This window comes from Toxorhynchites rutilus, chromosome 3 (assembly GCF_029784135.1).
Source record: "Toxorhynchites rutilus septentrionalis strain SRP chromosome 3, ASM2978413v1, whole genome shotgun sequence".
In the NCBI taxonomy this organism is placed as follows: Eukaryota; Metazoa; Arthropoda; class Insecta; order Diptera; family Culicidae; genus Toxorhynchites; species Toxorhynchites rutilus.
Window position 1 is genome coordinate 79,391,903 of NC_073746.1, and position 25,657 is coordinate 79,417,559.

Genomic DNA, 25,657 nt, shown 5'->3' on the forward strand with positions numbered 1-25,657 from the left:
ATTCACAACAATTTCACTTCATTATCGTCATAGTCAACGACACAGACGCTTTTAGAGAAATTTCACCTTCTCAACGAAACATTGCGTCATACTTTAGTAGTAGCTCATATGCTAAATGACACGTGTTTCATGTATTTCCAAAACAACTTCCCAATGATGGAGCTGAAAATTCGCGGAAAAGCTAATTTACTTTACGTCATATTATGTGGGGTTCCGACGAATCTTCATGACGATGATGACAATTAGTATTGGATGTAAATGATTTACCAAAATACTTGTTTTGTGGGTTAATTTTATGTCGAAACATAGCAGTTCAAAGGCAATATATTCTAGCTATACGAGTAACTCATGGAAGCCACAGCTATGCCTATCGTTTCCTTAATCATCTCGTATTCCGAAAACAACAATCAACACTGCCATCATAACACAGATTAGGAGGGGCGAAGACCACGTGGGAGGTATTGTGATACATACCCATTAATGCTCATTATTGCAGGGTACTTGTGAGAAAACATCGCAACACACGCAAGTGTTAGCAAGTGTCTCGGAGAATCCGGCTGGATTGTGTTTCGGTAGAACTGTGTGATGAAAATAACTCTCGTTCACCGAGACGTATATCATTTATCAAAGCTACAATAAATACCACGGAATCCGATGGCAAGATTACCGTATATATACGAACACCCTTCAACAGACGGCTTATTGCCTCAGAACATAAATTTGCCGAAATATCGCTAGAGCCCAATGTACAGCTCATAATGATCCAAGCTGTCATAAATATCGCACCAAAATCGCTGCTCATGATGGTTAAGATATTTTTCAGTGTCCCTAATAACCAGTGTTCACCACACGTGTGTGAAACTGTTCAATACGAGCGCAAATCTGGGTGTAACTCGACAGACTCCTTCCACGGTAAACAGACACACATAATCGTTATTGCTTCTGGCCCCAACCGAATGTGTACTGTACGATCCAACAGCTGTGGTGCCGAAAATGGCTTTTTCCTTCCCAGAATTTTCATTAAGGCATCCTGGGAAGAATGTGTTTACGCAAAATGATATTTATTGTGTACGCTCATCACTTTGATCCCATGCCGAGCTCCGTGGCTTGTTAATAAACTCCTAACGGTCGGGTAATCAGTATCCTCGGCGCGGCGTCACGAGCCAAACCCGCTCGTCCACGAGGACGAGGATCTCCTCCCCCACGCGGCGCCCCAGGTGTGAAATTATGTCTTGGGATCCGCTCAAACGGAGCTTTGCAACAAACGAACCGTCCAATGTCTACATGTTGACGAGGCAAGAAAATTAAAAAGCTCATTATTTTCACACCCGGAATCAACCGCGTTGACAAAAATTCTCACGAAATAAATTTTCACCACACCGCTCGTTACCACCGTCGGTCCATTATTCGCATCCTGCCGTACCAGTTTTGGTTCCACCTGAAAAGGTAGGTGTGTGCTAAACTGTTGGTTTAACAGATCGTCTTTTATATTTTTGTGAAACGGCGAAGAAAATCCCCGAGAAGCACACTATTTACTCTCTCTCTTCCTTTCTAACGGTTCTCAGTTTATTTTATAGCATTGCATTACCCGGTATGAATAACGCACTCGGTTCGAGGGTTACATGGGGTACCGGAGTTGCCAGACATGCGGAAATATCCGTAGACAATTGCGGAAGCAACGACCATTTTATAATTTTCATATTCGAGCAAATTTTCATCCAAATTCGTCAATTCGCTTTCAATCAAAGTTTTGTGTGGACGCTGTCCACATACCACGTGGACAACTTGAGGAGAGCTGGTGGGTACGACAATGTCAACGCTTGTCCCTGGAGAGGGAGGGTCCACATGGATACGTTGAATAATTATTCAAAAAGAATGCATTTGCTTTCCACTCACCCTGAGTTCTCTGTACTTATAAATAAATTGTTTTATTTTTCACCGAATGTGCTGTATGTAAACAAAGTAAAACGGAAGATCCTAAATTTTGCAGAGTGTTGTATAGTGTCGGCATTCATAAAATTATGTCTTCGCAATATAATTAATTTCTCTGGTATGTTATATAGAGTGATAGGTAGCTCATTGAGGTTCTTTTAGGATAAGATTTTTACGCGTATCATGGAATAGACATTTCCAGAGTCGAAACGATTTTAAAGTTTTGAACTTTGCACATCCAAAACTTATTCTGAATAAAAAGAGTTGGTACTTATTACAATTCCAATACTTTTTTTCGAAAAATGAGATAATTTTCTACTTAACAGTGCCATTACGTTATCCTGTTTTTTGATTTCTAGAACATTTCACATTTCAAACAGAACAATTAGTCAAAGTTAGTAGATCAAAAACGCAATAAACTTTGTTATTTTTATCAACCAAAATAAAACTTTCATTTTGCTCTACGGTTCATTCTTATACATGAAACCCTTTTACTGTTGTTGTAATTGCATTTCAATCACGTGGTTTCGTGAGATCTGATAAAAAATCCGATTATTCTGATTATTCAAGGACTGTAAAGAACGAATAATACGCACTACGCTTTTTGGAATTCAATTGTATGGATTTCATCTCGGGAGCATTCTTCATAGCAACCTTGAACAATCCATGCTGCTTGCATCGGTGTACATCGTAATAAGGTCGTCGAAATCACATCGTACGTCTTACCTTGCTGTAGTAAATGTCAGAGTCACGTGCGTACCGAGTTCGACATCAAGGAGCTTACTCAGCAGCAATCGAAGTTTGCTGAACAGCTGCAGCAGAACACGGAAATCATCCATCGGCTGACTCAACAACAACAAAAATGTAAGCATTATACACGAAGCCATGGATAGACTGGAGGGGCAACTCGTCGATTTGAAACGCGAGATGTCATCAAACAGAAGCAACAATTCCGCAACGGCTTTAATACAAAATCATATTACGTCACTTATTGACATAGCAATTATTAATTTGAAGGAAAACAATACCAAGTACCTTAAGTCAATTACATCCGATATAACTCGGGATATTGGCCAAATGCGTGAGGAAATTGAACAATTAATTTATCACTCGAAATTGCTGCTAATATTAATGACGGATCACAAAATGCCCAAATTGGAATGCAAGTCCTAGATGAGGTGAAAATGTTGTCGACTATTCTGGGTGCATCGAGTAGTCATTCCGAACGATCCCTTTCACCCCCACCAGAATCGAGTCCCAGCTTGGCAGAAGAACTGAGCGCAAGTGTAGAACGAAATACAGCAAATCCAGGCTGGCGAGTTCTAGGATCTAGAAAGTGGGAAGCTGACTGGACCGAATATGACGCGCGACAACTCCGTAGGCTCAATCAACAAAAGGAAGCTGAAAAGGCCAGGAACCGTCGCAGAAGGAATCAAAGGATGAACCAACCCAATAGGAATAATCGTCGAAATCTTGACAGTAGAAAGAATTACAGCAACTCAGCTACAAATAATAACAATAATGCGCGCCACAGAAATCAGGAGCAACTCATACATTAATAACATCCGCCATCATAACCCAAACAGATATGACAGTACATTCAACATGAACAACATTCGATTTAATAGTAACGAATCCAGCAGGAACAATAATCAACGCAGGAACATCATCAACAATCATCAAACGAGAAACAATACCGTGCTTCTACCACCGGACAGAGTACTCTTGGCAGCGGCTAAACATCAGTTCTCTAGACCACCCGAAACGAATCCACGAATGATCAACTTCCAAAGAGGAGAGGTGCTTAACACATATCCTGTGGACCATCAACCTCCACACACAACGCAGCTACATTCATCGTCTAACAGGTGCATGCCATGCTGCTGTACGACCAATAACGGTTGCTCGAGTTTTCACCACCACTGACGCATTCTTCGGATGAAGGTCTACTTGAAATAATTATTTATTGTCAAAATTTCAATAGAATGCGTAGTGCGGCGAAAATGAAATATAAAGCATATATAAAGCAGTTAATACTTGCCTGTACAATGTAATACTGGCCACTGAAACCAGTTGGAACGACACAGTGAAAAGTGAAGAATTATATGGTAGCAATTTTACGGTGTTTAGGTGTGATCGAGATTTGTCATTGTGTGATAAAAAATCGGGGGGCGGTGTACTCATTGCTGTTAATGCCCTGTTAAACGCAGTTCGTATTTCTAGTGAACAACATAAAGAATTTGATGATGTGTGGGTTAAAGTATGTATTAATGGCCAAACACATGTTTTTGTATCTATCTTGTTCCCTCCTAATTTTGCCAAAAAACATTCTTATGAGAAATTTTTAAATATTGTAGAGTCATTTGTTGATGAACTCGACCCTAAAATTAAAATCCATATTTACGGGGACTTCAATCAAAACACAATTGATTTTATTGTAGACGAGGAGAACGAATCAATCTTACTCCCGATTGTAGGCGAAAATGAGACATTGCAACTTATTTTCGATAAAACAAGTCAACTAGGTCTATGTCAAATCAATCCTATTTCAAATGAACTAAAGGACGGCGCCAGTGGTTGTGTGGTTAGCGTAACAGCTTCACAATCCGATAGGCCTGGGTTCAATCCCAGCTGGCGTCGTTGGGATTTTCTGAGGCGAAAAATCTCTGGTTACGTCTTCCTTCGGACGGGAAGTAAAAGAAGTCGGCCCGGCTCATGAGTTGTTGAGTCTGATAGGTAGGAACAGGTGGAGTCGCCTCCCTGATGTCGGTGATTGGCACTAAAGTGGCGGAAATATGCCGACGTAAAAACAAGCGAAGATAAAAAAAAAAAAATTAACTAAATTGTTTCCTAGACTTGTTGTTTACTAAGTGCACAGAAGATTTACATGTTTCGAAAGCTGAATGTCCTCTTTGGAAAAATGAAAAATTCCACACCGCTATAGAATACTCTTTATTTATCGATAGCACAAGTACACGTCCCGCCGATTGCGAATTTGAGATAAATTTTGATTTCAAAATAACAGACTACGAGCAAATTAATTGTAAGCTTAATGATATAAATTGGTCATTTCTACTTAAAGATGAAAGGAACATAGACAAAGCTGTTGAAATTTTTGATGATAATCTGTATAGAATCATAAGCGAACATGTTCCAACAAGAAAGAAAAAACTTAATACAAAATTCAAAAACACCAGTATGGTTCACCCGTGATATTAAAAATCTCAAAAACAAAAAACAAAAAGCTCATAAAAGATACAAAGCAAAGCAAACTTTGGATAACTTAACAATATACAAAGATATTTGTAAAAACCTTGATTCGAAAATATCACTACAATATGAAAGCTATATTACAAGGATAGAAAATAATATTAAATCCGATCCTAAGAAATTTTTCAATTTTGCCAGCGATAAGATGAAATCTAATAATTTCCCATCAAGTATGAAATTTGGAGAATACGTTGGATCAAATGATAGTGATATTAGTAATCAATTCGCCCGTTTTTTCCAAGGTAACTACACAACAAATAACGTGGTTCGAGATTACGATTATTTTTCGTTTTTACCCGAGTGTGCAAACTCGGTCTCAATTGATAATATTACCGCTAACGATCTTCTTGTCGCGCTGGAGGATCTAGATTCATCTAAAGGTCCCGGGCCGGATGGTATCCCTCCAATGTTGTTGAAACAGTTGGCATCGGCTTTCGTTCAGCCCTTGTCCTTGCTTTTCAATTTATCGCTAAAATTCGCAATATTTCCTTCTGTCTGGAAAAAATCATTCCTACTACCCATATTCAAATCTGGTAACCGTTCTGACATAAGTAACTATCGTGGCATCGCCATATTATCTTGTATTCCCAAATTATTTGAATCCATTGTCAATACTAAAATGTTCAATCAGTTAAAACATTATATTTCACCGAATCAACATGGTTTTTATAAAGGAAGATCCACTACCACAAATCTATTAGAATTTGTATCCTATTCTCTTGCGGTAATGGATAGAGGCAATTTTGTCGCAACTCTTTATACAGACTTCAGCAAGGCTTTCGACAGAGTAGATATTTCAATGCTTATTTTCAAGCTATAACGTATGGGAGTAACTGGAACTCTATTGAAGTGGGTAGAATCTTACCTCACCAATAGAACACAGTTTGTTCGTTATAGAGGAAAAATCTTTAGTCCAGTGTATGTCACATCCGGAGTTCCACAAGGTTCTCACTTAGGCCCTTTCCTTTTTATCCTATTCGTAAATGATGTGTCACTAGTATTAACTAACCTCAACATTCTAATATATGCTGATGATATGAAATTGTACATGGAAGTAACCAAATGTAGTGATCTTGTGATTTTCCAACAAGAAGTAGATGTTTTCTTCGAATGGTGCGTGAAAAGTCTTTTAGATATTAATGTGAAAAAATGTAATATTATATCGTATACTCGAAAACATGAAACTTATGACTTCATATGTTCTCTAGGATTTGAAACTGTAGAGAGATGCGTCAAAATTAGAGATTAAGGTATAATTCTTGATTCGAAACTCACTTTTGGCGAACATAACAATACAATGATCAATAAAGCAAATAGTATGCTCGGTTTCATAAAAAGATCTAGTTACAATTTCAGTGATCCATACACAACAAAAACATTGTATATAAGTTTTGTTAGATCTATTTTAGAATATTGCAGTGTTGTATGGGCACCCTATCAAGAACTGCACTCCAATCAAATAGAATCAGTACAAAAACAACTTTTATTATTTGCCCTGAGAAAGCTAGGCTGGACAACATATCCCCTTCCCCCATATGAAGCTCGTTGTATGTTAATAAATATTGAAACACTTGAGAAACGCAGATAAATTGCCACAATGTCATGTTTAATTGACTTAGTTTCACACAGGAAGTTCTGAAAACTTACTTGAAAATCTAAATTTTTATGCACCAACACGAACCTTGCGAGCACGCAATTCGTTCAAACCAACTTCATTTCGAACTTTATATGCTATGAATGGCCCACTTAATAGAATGATGAGAACGTACAATAAGTACAGTAATGTAATTGATGTGACAATGACGAAGAAATTATTGAAAAAGTCATTGACTGAAAGATCATTGTATTCGTGAATTACAGTTTTGTCATATATGTTTGCTGCGTTGCATTTCGTAATTCATTATTAATACAAAATACATGATACCTCTAATAATTGATTTTCATAAATATAGCTATTAATTATTCATTAAGTATAATGTAATTGTGAGCAATGTATGTAATTGTTGTCTACTATAGTTAGACGAAATTAAGAAAACCAAAGAAAACCAAAGAAATTGCTTCCGAACTTGATGAGAGATGAAATGAGCATTTTGAACGCAATTTGTTGGTGCCAATCAGTGCCAAACACGATGCAAAACTCGGTGCAAAAACGATGCTGACAACAAAACAAGATCTATTGTCATCACGAAAAAATGCGAAAAAATGCCAATAAAAATGGATATCTCGATTTTTCATTCGGAACTTGCTACTAGATGTTGATTTGCACGATAATATACCCTATGCAAAATATTAGCTTATTCGGACTTCACCAAACGTTAAAATTTGAGTTTTTTGAAAAACGGAAAATCACCGAAAATCGAGGTTTAAAATAAAAGTCACAGGAGGGTTGTGTCCTAGACACCACCGCATAGTTGACGTAGGATTCCGTTAGACTATCTGTTGATTTTGGACATGTTTGCAAAATCACATCGTTAAACTCTTTGATAATGATTTGGTGACCCTGAAAAGTTCCGTTTTGTTTAGTTGTTGCGTATTGTTTGTTCACCACCAGTGTTTTCCGAGTGATGTTGACAGAAGTATGGAAAACAGTCGTTGGATGGTGCGTATCAGATGAAAGATACCATCCTCTGTGATCCTAGACGAGATGCCTCCTGTGTTATGTATGGATGAAATAAAGGAAAAAAATCTCGCTAATGTAATATAAGATAAGTACCAATACCAAACACAATTATCAATTTTTATCATAAGTAAAAACATGTTACTTTAATATAGAGAAAACATATTTGAAATTGCAAAGGTAATTTTCTTTTATAATTTTTACTTTCTGAGTGTTTATTCAACCCAATGCGAATTTAAACTGGAATAACAACACCTAATACTATATGTAGAACAATCACTTTTTCTTTTATTTCTTCACTTTTCCAATTTTTCTCGCCGTATAAACTTTCCTTGGATGAAAATGAACACAACAAAACATACAGCTTGAACCAAACGACCCGCTTTCGAGCGGGAACACACCTTGGTTTTTATTTATGAAAATTGAAATAATGACTTGATATACATTTTTAACACAACTGCTACCATATACAATTTTACACTTACACTTGTGCTAAATTTTTCACAATATACGATCGGTCATTGATATGAAATTTCACGAAGCAACCAACATTAAAGTTCCAAATTTAAATTTTGTTTACTAGAATTAATCGTATCACTCACCTTACTTTGCAATATGAAAACGCCCTCGAATTGCATATATTTGCAATGTCGATTTCCCCCGGACACCTTGATAATGATGTCTCTGTTAGAGAATACATTTCGGTAGGAACAAAAGCTTCCCCTACTTTCATGTATTGCAACGCCGATTTCCCCCAGACAGCTTGGTTTTGATGTCTCTGTTAGGGAATACACTTCGGTACAAACAAAAGCTCCCACTACTTTCATGTATTTTCAATGCCGATTTCCCCCAGGTAGCTTGGTTTAGATGTCTCTGTTAGGGACCCGCCGCATGTGTCGTCAATTTCGACCAATCAGAAGTGGGTATTTCCGTTATGATAGGGGTTGAGATTCTTCAATTGTTCGATAGTTAGTTTCATGGAATATATTATTTTTTTCAATATAAAAAATTGTTATGGAGTACCGAAATCGATTGACTCAAAAATTTCAACAATCCATCATGAAATGACTGAGCAATAAGCATTTGAAATTGGACAATTTTCACGATGTGCTCGAATTTAGATTTTCAATTTATACCCCAATATGTTCCCGAAAGACGTATTCCTACGTCAAAAAAAAAGTTTGTTGCCAAATGTCTTAAAATTGCATGACACGTTGAGATTTACAGTTATTTCGATTTCCTTTCTCCTCCCTTGAGTGATTTTTCGATTTTCAAAAATCTCAAACTTTGACCGCTTTGCGCCACTCTCCCTTAAGTCCGATTGAGCTGAAAATCGGCATAGGGTGTTTTTTTTTCAGAGGTGGTAAACATTTTGTATAGGGTAACTTTTTGAAATTTTAGGATCGATTTTTCCCATACATTCATTGGCACCCTAATGTGTATACAAGGAGTGAGAGCTCAACTAAATACAAAAAACTGGTTACACATCAGTACCGCGTTGCGTTCTGAGGACTGATGCTAATTATTAGTACTGTAGATTTCACCAAAAACTACAAAAGTTCGATGACCATAAATTATATGATAATATTATAAAAATAAATACATAACGCGCTCTAAAAGATTCTCCACACAATTGATACTAGAGGAGTTAATTTTTCGAGAATATCAACTCACGCAATTTAGTTGGGTGTTAATTGTAATGGGCATGTCTAACAGATTTGGTGTATAAAGTTGCTTAGTTCTTTTTTAACACCTAATAATATGAAATACATACATCCGCTTGACATGACTGAGTAGTTGCTTAAAAATATCAAACACATGCTTTTTTTCATTCTATATTCGGTATATTCTTGAGAATGGCTAGTAAAAAAGAATGTTTTTACAGTCTCTAGTATTAGATTTTGATGTAAAATCGATTGTTTGTGCTATTTCCCTACAAAACTACTATTTTGCAACGCATTGACTTTTTATCAATGTTTATGTTTTCCTGAAATTGTCCATGCAACACTTTCAATTTGGGTTACATATATAAGCCAATTTTTGAAAAATTTTCCTAGAATCTTTATTAATTTTTCAAAAAAATCATCGGCAAACTCCGTGTTTCTAACAGACAGCTGGCGTATAAAATTAGAATTTTCAAAAAGAAGGTTCATTATCGAAGATACTCCCTTATACAAAAATAAGTCGCTATTAGAATTTTTCATATCACAGTGGAAGTTATAATTTGGGTAGCCATCCGGATAATTTAGCATGGAAGTGCTCTATAGTAATGTACAGCTTACTATTTTATAATGCAAATTTTTGCGTGGGAAAATCAAAGCAGCATAAATGGGATGTGAAAAAAATATATCAATACAACCGCAAAAGGCCACTTGAATTGATATTATAATCAGTATGGAACCAGAATTTTCCTAATGGCTCCAAAAGAAATGGTGTTCCCTCGAAAGAAGGATGACTCCCCTGAGACTCTATCTTCTTAACGTATTAAGGAGCGCTCACGAATTTTCTCATGTTTCGCGTTCCGAATCATGGATCACGAAATATTCCGTGTTTTCTACACTTGATGGCTAAATTGTTGGTCTGCCAAGAATCCAACAAGGCGTACCGATGGATCGCTTTCGTCTAATCCACACCGAAGGCAACGATCTCATTCGTGGAATCCGAACAAATGAAGCGTACAAGTTTGCCCCAAAACGTGCGGTCCCAGAGGAATGTCGTAAATTCATAAAATTTTCGTTAACTTACGATTTATTGAATTTGGTTACTTTTATTTTATGACCAAAAAATACTCCAAATATAAAATAAACAAATCTAAAATTGAGGATAGATACAATCAGGGTTGCCAATAATATTTTTCAGAAAACTGGAAGATTAATCTTGAAAAAACTGGAAGAACACTGGATCCTGTAAAATCGTTTTATTTTAAGAAAATCGGCTATGATTTATTTAAAAAAAAAAATTATCCATGCTTCAGAAGGGATTTCCGTCGAGGTTTCGTGTAGTATTTATTATAGTTCATAAAACGACGTTTTCCTCCACTAGAAACTTATTGTGAACCTTTGCCACATTTGTACACGGCCCAGACCGAAATGGATGTAGATCTCCTTTATACTCTCCTTTTTACTCTTGGAAAACACTAGTGGACTTATTCTATACCAAAACATATTACTTCTTATGGCAGGCTTGTCCAGACCAAATTTTGTTATCAAAATCACAATGATATATTTCCTTCAGCTGTAGAAAGTATTTTTGGAAAAAATATACGTATTAAGCATACTTGAAATGAAACACTATAGTTGGTCCGACCAGAACCTAACAGAAACTAGCAGTGAGTCATCAAGCATTAGAAGAACCCGTTACCTAAAAAATTAATACACCGACGGTGAAACAACAGATTAACAGACCATGAACACAAAATTGTCAAACGCTCACTAACACTCGCAAATAGGATAATATCTGAAAAAGAAAATAAAAGCATTCAGAATAACAACAAACCACGAAGGAACGTAGAATTTGGAACCAGTACAGTTGAAATACAGTTAAAATACAAATAATTACAATTTTCGTTTGGCAGCGGACTACGTAATACAGTGAGTTACCTCTAATTCTAGCTAATTGCACAGACCTGTGATGTGACACGAATAATTTGACATTTTCGCATCTAATCGGACATTGTTGTAAACATCGAGTTTGGGTCCCAAATTATGGCTCCAGATTGAAAGTAGCCACCAGAAGTTGACACTGTACAACTGTCATCGCGAATGTTCAATAACAGGTCGCAATTAGGGGGGATGGGAGTACCGTTTTTACTGTTACCGAAAACCGTCTATATACACTCTACCGAAAATATCGGTTTTAGGTAACGAGAAAACTGGTAAACAAGGTGTTTGAAAAAATATAATTAATAATTGTTTTGAACCTAGCAACATTGGGGTCCCCACAACACTGTTTCATGCAATCACACAAAAGATGAATCGTCGTATCACAACAATTCAAACTGTCCATGTGATGTGTGTGTGTGTGTGTGTACGTGTAATGCATGCAATCCGCTCACTGGAAATGAATCAATATTTTGTCCCCCTCTTACTCTCTCCATCTTTCTCTCGAGACGATGACAGTGTGAGTGATACATTGTTTAGATCATTTTGCTAGTGAAGGAAACGTCAGATTTAAAAACGCAAAACAGTAAAAGTAAAATTTCTAAGAGTGAGTGTGCAATATATCAATATAGAAATGAAATTCGAAACAAAACCAAAACTGGTTCTGGAAATCTTACTATAAATAAAATCGCTAAAAAATAAAGCGCGGTCGTCGTGAACAGTCGTAAACAGTCGTAAATGGTCGTATTCCTGACGTAAACACAAACAGAGTGAGAGAATGAGCAGTGAGCAGCTGCGATGTGTTTTTTTGTGTGAGGAGAGAGTGTGCGCGTCTGCGTGTGTTCGTTTGCGTGCATGCATGTGCGTGTATGTGTTTGTATATGCTTTTTTTTTAGAGTAGAGAGTAGAGAGAGTAGAAAGTAGAGAGAGTAGAGAGAGTAGAGAGTCTCTGAGAGAGTAGAGAGTAGAGAGAGTAGAAATAGAGTAGAGAGTAGAAAGAGTAGAGAGTAGGGAGAGTAGAGAGTAGAGATAGTAGAGAGAGTAGAGAGAGTAGAAAGTAGAGAGAGTGGAGAGTAGAGAAAGTAGAGCGTAGAGAGAGTAGAGAAAGTAGAGAGTAGGAAGAGTAGGGAGAGTAGAGAGATAGAGAGTAGAGAGAGTAGAGAGAGTAGAGAGAGTAGAGAGAGTAGAGAGTAGAGAGTAGGGAGAGTAGAGAGTAGAGAGAGTAGAGAGAGTAGAGAGATAGTAGAGAGTAGAGAGAGTACAGAGTTGAGAGTAGAGAGAGTAGAAAGTAGGGAGAGTAGAGAGAATAGAGAGTAGAGAGAGTAGAGTGTAGGGAGAGCAGAGAGTAGAGAGAGTAGAGAGTAGGGAGAGTAGAGAATAGAGAGTAGGGAGAATAGAGAGAGTAGAGAGTAGATAGAGAGTAGAGAGTAGAGAGTAGAGAGACTAGAGAAAGTAGAGAGTAGAGAAAGTAGAGAGTAGAGACAGTAGAGAGTAGAGAGAGTAGAGAGTAGAGAGAATAGAGAGTAGAGAGTAGAGCGTAGAGAGAGTAGAGAGTAGAGAGAGTAGAGAGTAGAGAGTAGGGAGAATAGAGAGAGTAGAGAGTAGAGAAAGTAAAGAGAGCAGAGAGTAGATAATAGAGAGAGTAGAGAGTAGAGAGTAAAGAGACTAGAGAAAGTAGAGAGTAGAGAGAGTAGATAGTAGAGGGAGTAGAAAGTAGAGAGAGTAGAGAGTAGAGAAAGTGGAGAGTAGAGAGTAGAGAGTAGAAAGCAGAGAGTGAAGAGTTGAGAGTAGAGAGTAGAGAGTAGAGAGTAGAGAGTAGGGAGTAGAGAGTAGAGAGTAGAGAGTAGAGAGAGAGTAGAGAGAGTACTGAGTAGAGAATAGAGAGTAGAGAGAGTACAGAGTAGAGAATAGAGAGAGTAGAGAGTAGAGATAGTAGAGAGTAGAGAGTGGAGAGAGTAGAGAGTAGAGAGAGTGAAGAGTAGAGAGAGTAGAGAGTAGAGACGGTACAGAGTAGAGAGTAGAGATAGTAGAGAGTAGGGAGAGTAGAGAGAGTAGAGAGAGAAGAGAATAGAGAGAGTAGAGAGAGTAGAAAGTAGATAGAGTAGACAGTAGATAGATTAGATAGAGTAGAGAGAGTAGAGAGTAGAGAGTAGATAATAGAGAGAGTAGAGAGTAAAGAGATTAGAGAAAGTAGAGAGTAGAAAGAGTAGAGAGTAGAGAGTAGTGAGAGTGGAGAGAAAGTGGAAAGTTTAAAATAAAGAGCAGAGAGTGGAGAGAAGAGAGAACAAAGTACAGAGTAGATAGTAGGAAATGAAGAGTAGAGAGTTGGAAGTCAAAGTCAAAATTGAAATAGCAGCAATTGATCGCAGAGAAAGAGTAGAAGTTTGAGACATAGAGACATTTGGACTAAACAAACAGTGAATAAAAGAAAAAAAAAGTTGCGAGAGTCTGTTTGAGTGCAATAGCAAACCTATTCCAATGACTTTGCGTAAACCAATAAAAACATAGAATTGGGCCGCTAGTTACCTATATAACCTTCGTGGAATAAGCAATCGAGGAGTCGTCAAATGCTGTCGAGGTAACAAAATTATCAAGTGCGAGGGATCCAGCACCAGCGGCCTCCAACAGCACCTAAGATCGCAACATAACATTCAGCTGAATAAACGACCATCAGAACCAGAAGTTCCCGCAACCAACCAGATTGCTCCGAAGAGATCTGCAATTGTCTCTCAGTTATTCACGAAGCCACACAATCTGGACGAGGCATACGCTCGGATGTCAGCGAAGGATGGAATTCCATTCAACGTACTGGCGAAATCAGAGGACATCCGTAGCGTCCTCTTGCTAGAGGCTTTAAAAATTTACCTGTATCCAATCAAAGCGTCCGTCAAAAAGTGACCAGCTACTACAATCTTGTTGTAAAGGAATATTCAAAGCAGTTCAATGAAATGCGGCAGCTGAATCAAAGAATGAGTTTAACTTTCGATGAGTGGACATCTTCAGAAAACTGGTGATTTTTAAACATCATTGTCCACCGAGCTGGGTCTGTTTGGAACATAGGTCTGAAGCGCATAATTGGTTCGATGGCGACAGACAAGTGTTTTCAGCTTTTAGAATCCAAACTTTCCGACTTTGGTATTTCTCTTTCTGATGATGTAATTGCAATTACAACAATAACTGCTTCAGTAATGAAGAAAGTGGGAAAGATTTCTTCGTTGCCTCATCAACTATGCCTTGCTCATGGTCGTCTTTCGGTCGTTTCCATTTTATATAAGAAGAACGAACCGCACGTTGATGAAAATGTAGAAACAGGTTCGTATGAAAATGTGCAATAAATTTAATCAAGTTCTTTACAAAAAAATATTTTTAAACTCAACGAAGTATATGACTCTGACGATGAATTTAGTGATGAAGATAATAACTGGTATCCCGTGGAAGAGAATGATAACAAGGAGTTTGATCATATTCAAGACTTTGCCGGTTTAATTAAAAAAGTTCGCGACATAGTTAATCTTTTCAGAAGGTCCCCAACAAAAAAATGATATTCTGCAGCGATACGTTAAAGCTGAGTTTGGAAGAGAAATTCAGCACATTTTGGATTGTAAGAGTAGATGGAATTCACTTGTGACCATGCTGAAACGATTCCATGAACTAATTAAAACAGTTCAAAAGACGCTCTTGGATACCTGTGATAAATTTGATTTGGATGTATCGGACATGCAGCAGATTCAATATGTTGTTGATGCACTGGAGCCTGTTGAAACAGCCGTTGAATATCTTTGCCATAAGAATTTGAATCTTTACGACGCGTTGGAGGCGAATGAACTGCAAAGTTTAAAGCCTCTTAAAAACAAAGAAACGAAACGACGCAGATATTGCTCTTCAATTTATGTTGGGTCATTTGGATAAGCAGAACACAACGATCTCACGTCTGCTTTTTGAAGCACGTGCTGACCGCATTTCGGAAAGACGATTTCAATATGCTGATCTGTACGCTTATTTGACTGATAGGCGAGTTCGTACACCGGGCTTGAAGAATAGCGAAACTTTTGGTATATTTTTCCAAACATCGATGATCGGATGCGGATGATCAAGGACGAAGCGCAAACTACTTCAAACTGCGATAATGAGACCGAAAAATTAGATCCTGGGTCAGATTGTTCGGATAAACTTTCCATCAAGGAACAGTTGGAAAACGACTAAAAAAAACAGAGACGACCAATCTGCAACAAGTTCGAATACAAACTTTTCGACAGGTACTTCATTGTCGAAGGCCTTAAAATCAGAGTTCACTTACTATCAAGCCGAAGGAGAGAAAGGAAAATATCTCAATTTGCTTCATGATAATCTAGGAGCAATAAAACCAACATCTGTTGATTCTGAGCGAGTGTTTTCGGTGTCTGGCTATTTTGGGAGTAAAATTCTATCCATCGTTTCAAGAAAAAATATGAGAAATATGATTTTTTTGTTTCCAAAATATATATTTTTATCAAGGCTCATATGGCGTTCGCCTGACGGGGCCGGAGTTCAATATTTTGACAGTTTTTCTTATTATCTATGTTAGTAATATGTAACCGATTACTCGCGGTCGGCTCGAGGTTAGTATTACAAGTGTTCTCGTAATTGGGATGTTGCTGTCTCCAATGCTCTGTACGTGTGCTCGACACGGGATACTTCCTATTGGGATGCAGCTGACCATTAATCAGCAACGCCCCCCTAGTATGTACCCCATATCTAACGTGGTGCGTCTTCTCGACTCGAGGAATCCAGGATAGAATGGTCACTAGCCGGCGCAATCATCAGCTCGTGTAGAGTTGTCATGAGCGGTACAACCTTTGGCTCTTGTTGAATGATCAGTGGACTGCACAACCTTCAGCCCGTGCATCTGTAAAGAGTGTGTGTATGTATTGCCGCGACTAAGTAAAAGTTTGTCGTTTGGATAGGAGGGATATGAAACGGGGACACAACGAAGGAAACATCATTAAACGTTGATATCGGCGTTTCTAAGGAACAGGTATATATGAAGCAGAAGATCAGGATCACGGCTACCTAAGATATCCCGGACGGGGATATCCGATTATCTGCCTTGTGCTCTCAGTGCTCTAGAGAGCTGAGAGCGAGCAGCACGGAACCGGATACACGACCAGACAGCATGCTCGATGTCGTGGTAGCTATCGCCACAATCACAAAGATTGTTTGCTGCGAGCCCAATGCGATAGAGATGCGCGTTTAGGTTGTAGTGATTGGACATAAGCCGAGATACCACGCGAATGAAATCACGACCTACATTCAATCCCTTGAACTATGCACTCGTCGAGACCTTAGGGATAATCGTGTGTAACCAACGACCGAACTCATCACGAACTCCACATGCGCTGCCAACTAACGAGTGTGTCTTGACGAGGAATGTGAAAAAATTCATTATAGGCAATTTGCCTTTCAAAAAGTGTGCCTTCTGAAGCGCCCACCTTAGCTAGCGAGTCCGTTTTCTCATTCCCCGGAATCGAGCAATGAGAGGGAACCCATGCTAAGGTAATCTTGAATAATTTTTCGACCAAAACACTCAATAGATGTCTTATTCTTGTTAGGAAATAAGATGAGCGTTTATCAATTTTCATTGAGCGGATTGCCTCTATTGAGCTGAGACTGTCTGAAAAAATAAAATAATGGTCGATGGGCAGTGTTTCAATGATCCCTAGAGCATAGTATATCGCACCCATTTCTGCGACATACACGGAACAAGGATCTTTGAGTTTGAAAGAGGCACTGGAATTTTCATTGAAGATGCCGAAGCCACTGGACCCGTTTATGTATGAACCGTCAGTAAAGAACATTTTATCAGATCCAACTTTCCCATATTTTTCCGAAAATATCAACGGAATAACATTGGAGCGTAGGTGATCTGGTATTCCATGGATTTTTTGTCGCATGGACAGATCAAAAATGACAGAGGAATTGCAAAAGTATGGGAAGCAAACTTGGTTGGAGATGCCTGGTGAAGGGTGCACGTCGTGGGTAAGGTACTCACGGTATAAAGACATAAAACTTGACTGAGGAGTCAGTTGAAGTAGATTTTCGAAGTTATCAATCACCAATGGATTCATGATCTTGCAACGGATGAGAAATCTGGAGGATAATTCTGTGAACCGAAGAGTAAGCGGGGGTACTCCTGCCAAAACTTCGAGACTCATCGTATGTGTCGAATGCAAACACCCCATGGCTATACGCAAGCAACGATATTGTATCCTCTCCAGCTTGAGAATATGAATCCTGGCAGCTGATCGGAAGCAAAAACTGCCATATTCTAACACTGACAATATCGTTGTTTTGTACAACTGAATGAGGTCTCCTGGATGGGCACCCCACCATGTTGCGGTAATTGTTTGGAGAAAATTGATTCTTTGCTGGCATTTCTGTTTGAAATACGCAATGTGTCTCCCCCAGGTACACTTAGAATTAAAATATACACCCAGGTATTTGAAAAACAGAGAGTGTTGGATCGTTTTGCCGGATAGGTGAAGCTGGAATTGGGCGGGTTAGTGCTTCCTAGGAAAAACGACCATTTCAGTTTTCTCCGTAGAGAATTCGATACCCAGCTTGAGGGCTCACGTGAACAGATTGTTCAGGGTATCTTGCAACGACTTTTGCAGAACGACGGGATTAGTACCCGTGATGGAAATAACTCCATCGTCTGCAAGTTGTCTCAGCGTGCCGTCTCTAGTTAGACAATCATCCATATCATTGACGTAAAAACTGTACAAGAGGGGGCTTAGGCAGGAGCCTTGTGGTAGGCCCATAAAACTGTAACGTGAAGATTTCGAGCTGCCATGAGAGAAAATCATGTGCTTTTCTGACAGTAAATTGTACAGGAAATTGTTGAGAATTGGTGAAAGTCCACGATTATGAAGCTTCTCTGAGAGAATTTCCATGGAAACTGAATCAAATGCCCCTTTGATATCGAGGAAAACGGAAGCCATTTGTTCTTTGCGAGCAAATGCGATTTGGATTTCAGAAGATAGCAGCGCGAGACAATCATTCGTCCCTTTACCTCGGCGGAAGCCAAACTGCGTATTTGACAGCAAATTGTTCGTTTCAACCCACTTGTCCAAACGAAGTAGAATCATTTTCTCTAACATTTTGCGAATACAGGATAACATTGCAATCGGCCTATACGAGTTGTGATCGCAAGCCGGCTTGTTGGGTTTTCGTATGGCTATCACTCTCACTTGTCTCCAGTCATGCGGGACAATATTCAGCTCCAGAAACTTGTTGAACAAGTTCAGCAAACGCTGTTTTGCCAAGTCGGGAAGATTCTTCAACAAGTTGAATTTAATCTTGTCCGACCCCGGAGCTGAATTGTTACATGAGAGGAGGGCAATTGAGAATTCCACCATCGAAAAATTCTCATAATCGCATTGGAGCGGAATATCGCGTACGACGCTTTGTGCAGGAACAGAATCGGGACAAACCTTCCTTGCAAATTTGAAAATCCAACGGTCAGAGTATTCCTCACTTTCATTGGTATGGTTCCAGCCACGCATTCTCCTAGCCGTATTCCAAAGAGTACTCATAGCGGTCTCCCTTGACAAACCATTGACGAATTTCCGACAATAAGAATATGATGTTGATAGGTCAATCATCTAAATTGGTCCAGTAGTTCAGAAGTAAATTTTGGAAATAAGGAAACAAAAATGGTAATGAGCACCATAATGAAAAAATATAAAAATACAGGTCTAATATTTTGCGATAAGGAACAGAACCAGAGGTTTTAGTCAAACTAATATTCGTAGAATGCGTTTATTTATGCAAGATGTGTTTGATTCCGTTTGATTTTTATTCCCAAATATATATTTTTATCAAGGCTCATATGGCGTCAGCCTAACGGGGCCGGCGGTTCAATATTTTGACAATGTTTGCTTACAACTATGTTAGTAATATGTAACCGATTACTCGCGGTTGGCTCGAGGTTAGTATTACAAGTGTTCTCATAATTGGGATGTTGTGGTCTTCAATGCTCTGTACGTGTGCCCGACACGGGATACTTCCTATTGGGATGCAACTGACCATTAATCTGCAATGCCCCCCTAGTCTGCACCCCATATCTAGTGAGGTGCTTAATTTACGTGGTTTGTGGTTTACGCAAAATTTGTTCTATAATTTTTTTTAATGAAAAGATCCATAGAAATCCGTCAATTCGAAAGAGTCTACAGATTCACAATGAAAAAAAATGCCCACCCTGGTGGACACACACATCACGGCAAGTGCTGCCAGTGTTGCAGTGTTTCATCGTTGGCAAATCAACAATTCATGTATGGATTCCTCATTTCCATTTCAAGCGGTATTCAACACCTCCTTCATAAGTCAGAAAGTTGAATATCGTTTCTTTTTTTATTTTCATAAAATAAGCCACCTTGCCGTGACTGCCCGTCATGGGAACGGAGACAGCTCTTGCTCAACTCGAAACGATTTATTACTGACGGGAAAACGAACGCTTGGCTCGTTTTGGGGGTAGATATCTTATGGAGGAAGGTTTTTATTCTTTTGGTTTGGTTTTTTCTCCCTCTCAATCGCCGTGTTTGTGTGGTTTTTCCTCGCCCGTTCACACCCACTCTCTTTCTCTCCGCTGGCCACGGAAGCGTGAAAAGAAACACACGCCCCGTGCGCAATAGATAATGGCGCTGGCTGTGAATCTCGGAGGGAAAATTTCAATAATGGAGTACATGAATTTCGGTTAGTGCAAACAAATCGCGCTGAAACGAAGAATTATGGCGCGCTTCAAACTTGGTTTGAAGTGCAACCATCTTATGGTGAAGGTCACTTACCAGAAAACCCGCTGAAGAAGCGAATGTTGTGGGACTGGAAGTAGAGAAATAAATATGAATATTAGAATGATTTGGTATGAAAGCTTAAAGAGCACAAAGCAAAGTAAATCATGGAACAATAACTCTAAGACACAATTTCTTCCGTTTCCCAGGAAACCCCCACCCATTCTCGGAACAAAAACGTAATCATTCAGTTGGAAAAATGTATAGAGAGCTTCAACTGTTCTCATCTATACATCAAAAATAGACTTTTATGGTGCACAAAAGGCAAATGAAGGAAATCGTCTCTTCGCTGGAATGACATGCATGCTCCACATATTTACCTACCTACCCCATGAACGGGGGGAACTATGTAAATATAGCGATTCACATGAGCGGTTTCATCGCTAAGTTTTGTTCCACATCGGGTGGTGGTGTGGGTGTTTTGTACTGGATCGACAACAATAACAGCATTGTGTGCAGCAGCAGCAGCACTCCTTGGGGCTCAATCATCATTCATTACACGCTGTACCGAGCGTAGACAAATGGGAATGAGATTCATTCAATGCATAGATATGAACATGTCATCTCCGCCGTACAAAGACGCTATTGATGCTGCGAAACAGAATGAGGGGAGGATAAATTGAAGTGCACGTAAGATTCGAGCGGAAGAAATTATGATTTTCCCCTCCCCCAAGGATGCAGCTATGGTAATCAGCCATATTCATTGCGAAGAGTATGTTTTTCCCGATGATTTGATTTGATGTATGAAGAAAATTATTTGTTTTGAAGTAAGCAATGACTTTGGAAAATTATTTGTGAACGCATTTTTTAATACCTAATTAGCTTTCCGTTTGAATCGATATTGATTTTGATCCTGTGGTCATTTCCTTGTAACTCTTGTAACTATCACAGTGCAATGTGCTGCTTCTTGAACTCATTGTATTGGCCTTCTGTACATCCCCAATGATAAAGCCAATTCTGCATGATATTAACACGTGTTAACCTTCACCCGATTCATGACCAATTATTGTTCTTGTGTTACTGTGCATTGTTTTTTCGTGCGAGGTATATCATGTCGCCAGATCGAAATTAGGAAACTTCCTCCGAGCAAGGTTAGACCTTGATTACATGTGTAAAATCTGTGTTATATTCCCTCGGCTTCTCCATAAAAAATAAGCTCGGGTTTCTATGTGGCTCGTGGCCGGCCAGTTCAATATCTGCACGACTTAAATTCTGCATAACCAAATCAAGGTTTACGATTATATATAGCCAATTCGATTGTAATTGGTTAATTTTGTTCCCTCTCTGAAAGCGACTGCCAAGCAGGTTTTTTTTTTTTTGATCGGGCAATCGTCGGGTGCGGACGTGTGTTTCTGTTGCTCCGCGTATTTCGTTTGAGAGTGCTTTTCTCACATTGTTGAGCGGTGGACAGCGCACTGAAAAAGATATGCGCGTTGGTGCTGTGTTCTTGATTGTACTTTAAATAAGTGAGGATGAATCAGTGAAGCTTTCTCTGATTAGTCGATCAATTTAAGCGATGTAACGGTGAAGTGAAATATTGGGAGAAGCCATTTTTATGCTTCGTATATGGTGGTGAAGACTCTATCCCTTTTGTTCCGCTCGAGTTTTTGAATGTTATATTGTGCTCTCTTTCTGACGTGTGTATATATTATCATGGCGAACGATTCGCTTGCCTTCGTCCAACACATCGAGTGCGAGGATATTACGTCGTAGTGAGTGTATCACCACCAAAGGGATCCCCGACGTCAGCTAAGTATTATTTTTTTTTTCATTAAAAAACAGGACGTGGGTTATATCTATGGTATAACCGCAAGGGTGGCGTAGGACTATCGTTGATTTAGAGATCATTTGTATGAAGTTGAATCTGAATTCATTCTGAATGAATGAATATTTGGAGAACTTCGAAAACGAGAGCGTTACGTTGGAGGCACAAGGTTTTATGCATCCAATATTGGATACGGAAATATCCTACTGATGGGGAAGAATAATCTTCAGAAGCTATCCTGTTGATTGCGATTGATTGAAAAATCACAAAACCTAATGTATTTGGTCACAGTGTTATATGGATAGAAAACATTAAAATAAACTCTTTCATATGAATGTAATTTTAAATTCCCAGAGGAACTGGCAGATTATGTTAAGTAACGATTAGATATTTCCACATTTTCCTCGATGCTGGAAGCCCACCAGTGGTTAATGCTAACTCGATAACCATCTGTTAATAGCACTTGATTGAAACATATTTGGTCACAGTGTTACATGGATAGAAAACATTCAAATAAACTCTTTCACATGAATGTATTTTTAAATTCCTAGAGGAACTGGCAGATTATTTTCCGGATCTTTCTCGATCCAAACGGAAAGAATTCCGTGCGTGTATGTTTGTGTGTGTAGCGGCTGCTTCGAGATCTTCCCGGGGAACCGTTTGTAGCATCACTTTCCTCCTGATGGATTCCCTTCTGGCCTAAGGTGCACAAACAGGCTCTTGGTGACACCGTTCATCCGCGCTTTCATGATAAATGAAGAGCTTCACCACAACAGCGACAACATGCTCCAATCGCTGTTCAATTAGAACTGAGTGGATTTCCGAGCGGCGCTCGCTTATATACCGATTGATGATTTCAATAGCCTGTTTTGAAAGCAAATTTAAGACTATTGAAACAAGTTTTTGGATCAGAAAGTAACAAGTATATAACGCGTAGACATTTTATCTTTCGAATGAAGTGTTTATCATACCATTTCGTTCAGTTGTTTAGGAGCTATTAACACTCAAAATCTCGGTCTCCGGCGTAACGCTTTCGTTTTCGAAACTTTGATTTTACACCCCGGTATAGAAATGAAAGACGTAGTCCTACGTCAAAACGCAGAATTCTACCCCATCTAAACAGAATGCTGGTTCCATTTAAATTCACTTCTCGCTAAATAGCAAAATGTACGATTGCAATTGCTCTCATATTCTTGTCTCTCTCATACCTTTATTGTTTCATTATTTTGCTTCAGCTTCTTTCTCTCAGGGAGAAGATTTACGGTAGAGTTGTCTGATGTTCCTAACTTTGTCTATAGTAAAAGTCGATGTAGATATACTGATAATCGCATGATATGTTTTGATATGTTGAAAGCTGAATTCCAGATCTGAATTCTGTATTCACATAGCACTCTGGAAAGCAGCAGAAAGTGTTCAATCCATGTTCTATATCAAGTGATAGAAATTCCAACGGGAATCATTAAATCGATTCACGCTCTCTCAGGGAGGAATGAGGGATAAAGTATGAAACAAAGAGAATATTTATCGAGAGAGAATGGGATGGCTGACGACTTACGTCTGAAATACTAAATTATGTTATTCATCAATTTTTAATTTTTTTAATTGAAATCGGATTTGAATTTGAATTTTATCAAATTATAAAATTATTCAATTATTAAATAGCTGGATTTCTAAATTATCAAATTATTAAATAACTTAATTTTTATTCTTTCTAATTTGTCTAACTGATTTTGGAGCAGTTCTCTCGGGAGTTTGCTGCTGAGTTGTGCCCAAAAGAGAGGGTCGATGTGGAGAGGTCGATCAATTCACTTGCACCCCTTTCATTCTAAGCCCCTCAATTCTAAGTGTGAGTACAACATTGTGGTGACCGTGAACTGTATCGTGGTGGTGGTATCACTACAAAATAGATCCTGCATTGCATTGGGCGAGCTACGACGTGAGCTAAGTATTCTTAGTTTCTCTTCCCCCACACATCATATGATTTTTAGTTTCGCTTCCTGCGGATCCATAGTGGAATAGGTGTTTTTTCATTCAATAATCCCTTGTTGCGGCTAGTATTGATATTCGTATGGTATAACATCTTCCGTTCCAGAGCTAGATTACAAATTCGGTTTGTGTCTACAGAATAGGATTTTGGATAACAGCTTCAACTGTTGAAATTCTAATGGCGGTGACGTTTTGCGGTTTGAGATACAGATTTAGATTTAGATTCAAAATATTGTATTTATTTCACAATTTTTTTTATCTTAACCCCGGACTTTGATTTTAATTTTTTTTCAAAATTTTACACATTAAATTCGTTTAACATGGGAAATAAACGCTTGTTATATATATATATATATATATATATATATATATATATATATATATATATATATATATATATATATATATATATATATATATATATATATATATATATATATATATATATATATATATATATATATATATATATATATATATATATATATGTATGTGTGTGTGTATATGCATGTATGTGTATATATATATATATATATATATATATATATATATATATATATATATATATATATATATATATATTGTGTATAGGGGACAATTGTCTTGCATGTTTTGTTTTGATTTTTTAAGCAACATATTTTTAGCATGCGTGTTAGTTTGGATATCGTCCGTAATTACATTTGTTTTCGTCCAAAAATGTGTGCAATACAATGTATGGAATACGCATTTTCAAAATCTCGCTAATAGAAATATGCTCTCGGTCGCTTAAGGATATCGTCCATTGTTGGGATTTGAAATATACGATAAAATAATATTTACACGTGATGAATCATTTATGATAGTTTTTTGCAGTCGTATTGCAAACCGATGGTTTCTAGGCTTCAATTTTTATTACTTTAAACTATTTGACATTAGTATAAGTGCTTCTGAACATGTTTTCTATTTTTGATTTCAGCTGATAGTATTTTATGATAAGACCATCATCATTAATCAATACACAATTACACAATCCACAATTGTCGAGTTTTTGTAACGGGCTCCAGATTTCGCTTCAACTTTCGTACTCCTAGAGGCTTTTGAAGGTGCTTGTTATTATTATTACATTATATTATGTGATATCACATTATATTATATTTAATTACATTATGTTATATTATAATATTTTTCATTATATGATACCATGTTCCGAGATGTTGCTAATTTCTAGGAGAACCATGAGCACGGCTCATAATACTGGAACCCAGTTTCAGTTTTTAGATGTCTATCAGTTTCACCCTCTGTATTAAGAATGTAGTTTCTAAGTGTAGATTGATTTCTTTCATGCAGCTATTGACGTGACATCGAATGAAATGTTACATTTTACTATTGAGTTTCACATAATTTCATTCTATTAATATTTATATCTTCTTCTACTTCTGTTCAGCATTTGCTCAACATTTCTCAATGGAGTCGAGGGCAGTTGGAGGGATTTTTTTTTTTTTTTTGCAGACTTATCTCACTTCGTAACTAGGCGAACCTAGCCAGAATATTCACCAAACCCCGGGCTACTGAATGCCAAAAGGGGGACTAGGCTCTGTGGATTCCACGTATCTTGCATGCTCGTGCCGTTTCAGTCCTGACATAGGAATTGTCGAACTATGCCAAAGATGACCGATTTTTGGAT

At 38.1% G+C, this 25,657-nt stretch overlaps 1 protein-coding gene across 1 annotated transcript in view; it reads right to left on the minus strand.

Annotated features, from left to right (window-relative positions):
• The window catches only part of LOC129774911 (neural-cadherin-like), a 1,140,595-nt gene that overhangs the window by 914,842 nt on the left and 200,096 nt on the right, over positions 1 to 25,657 (minus strand). Inside the window, exon 3 of the mRNA XM_055778980.1 lies at positions 20,241 to 20,274. The gene's annotated coding sequence lies outside the window, so the exon portion shown is untranslated. The remainder of the gene's footprint in view (positions 1 to 20,240; positions 20,275 to 25,657) is intronic.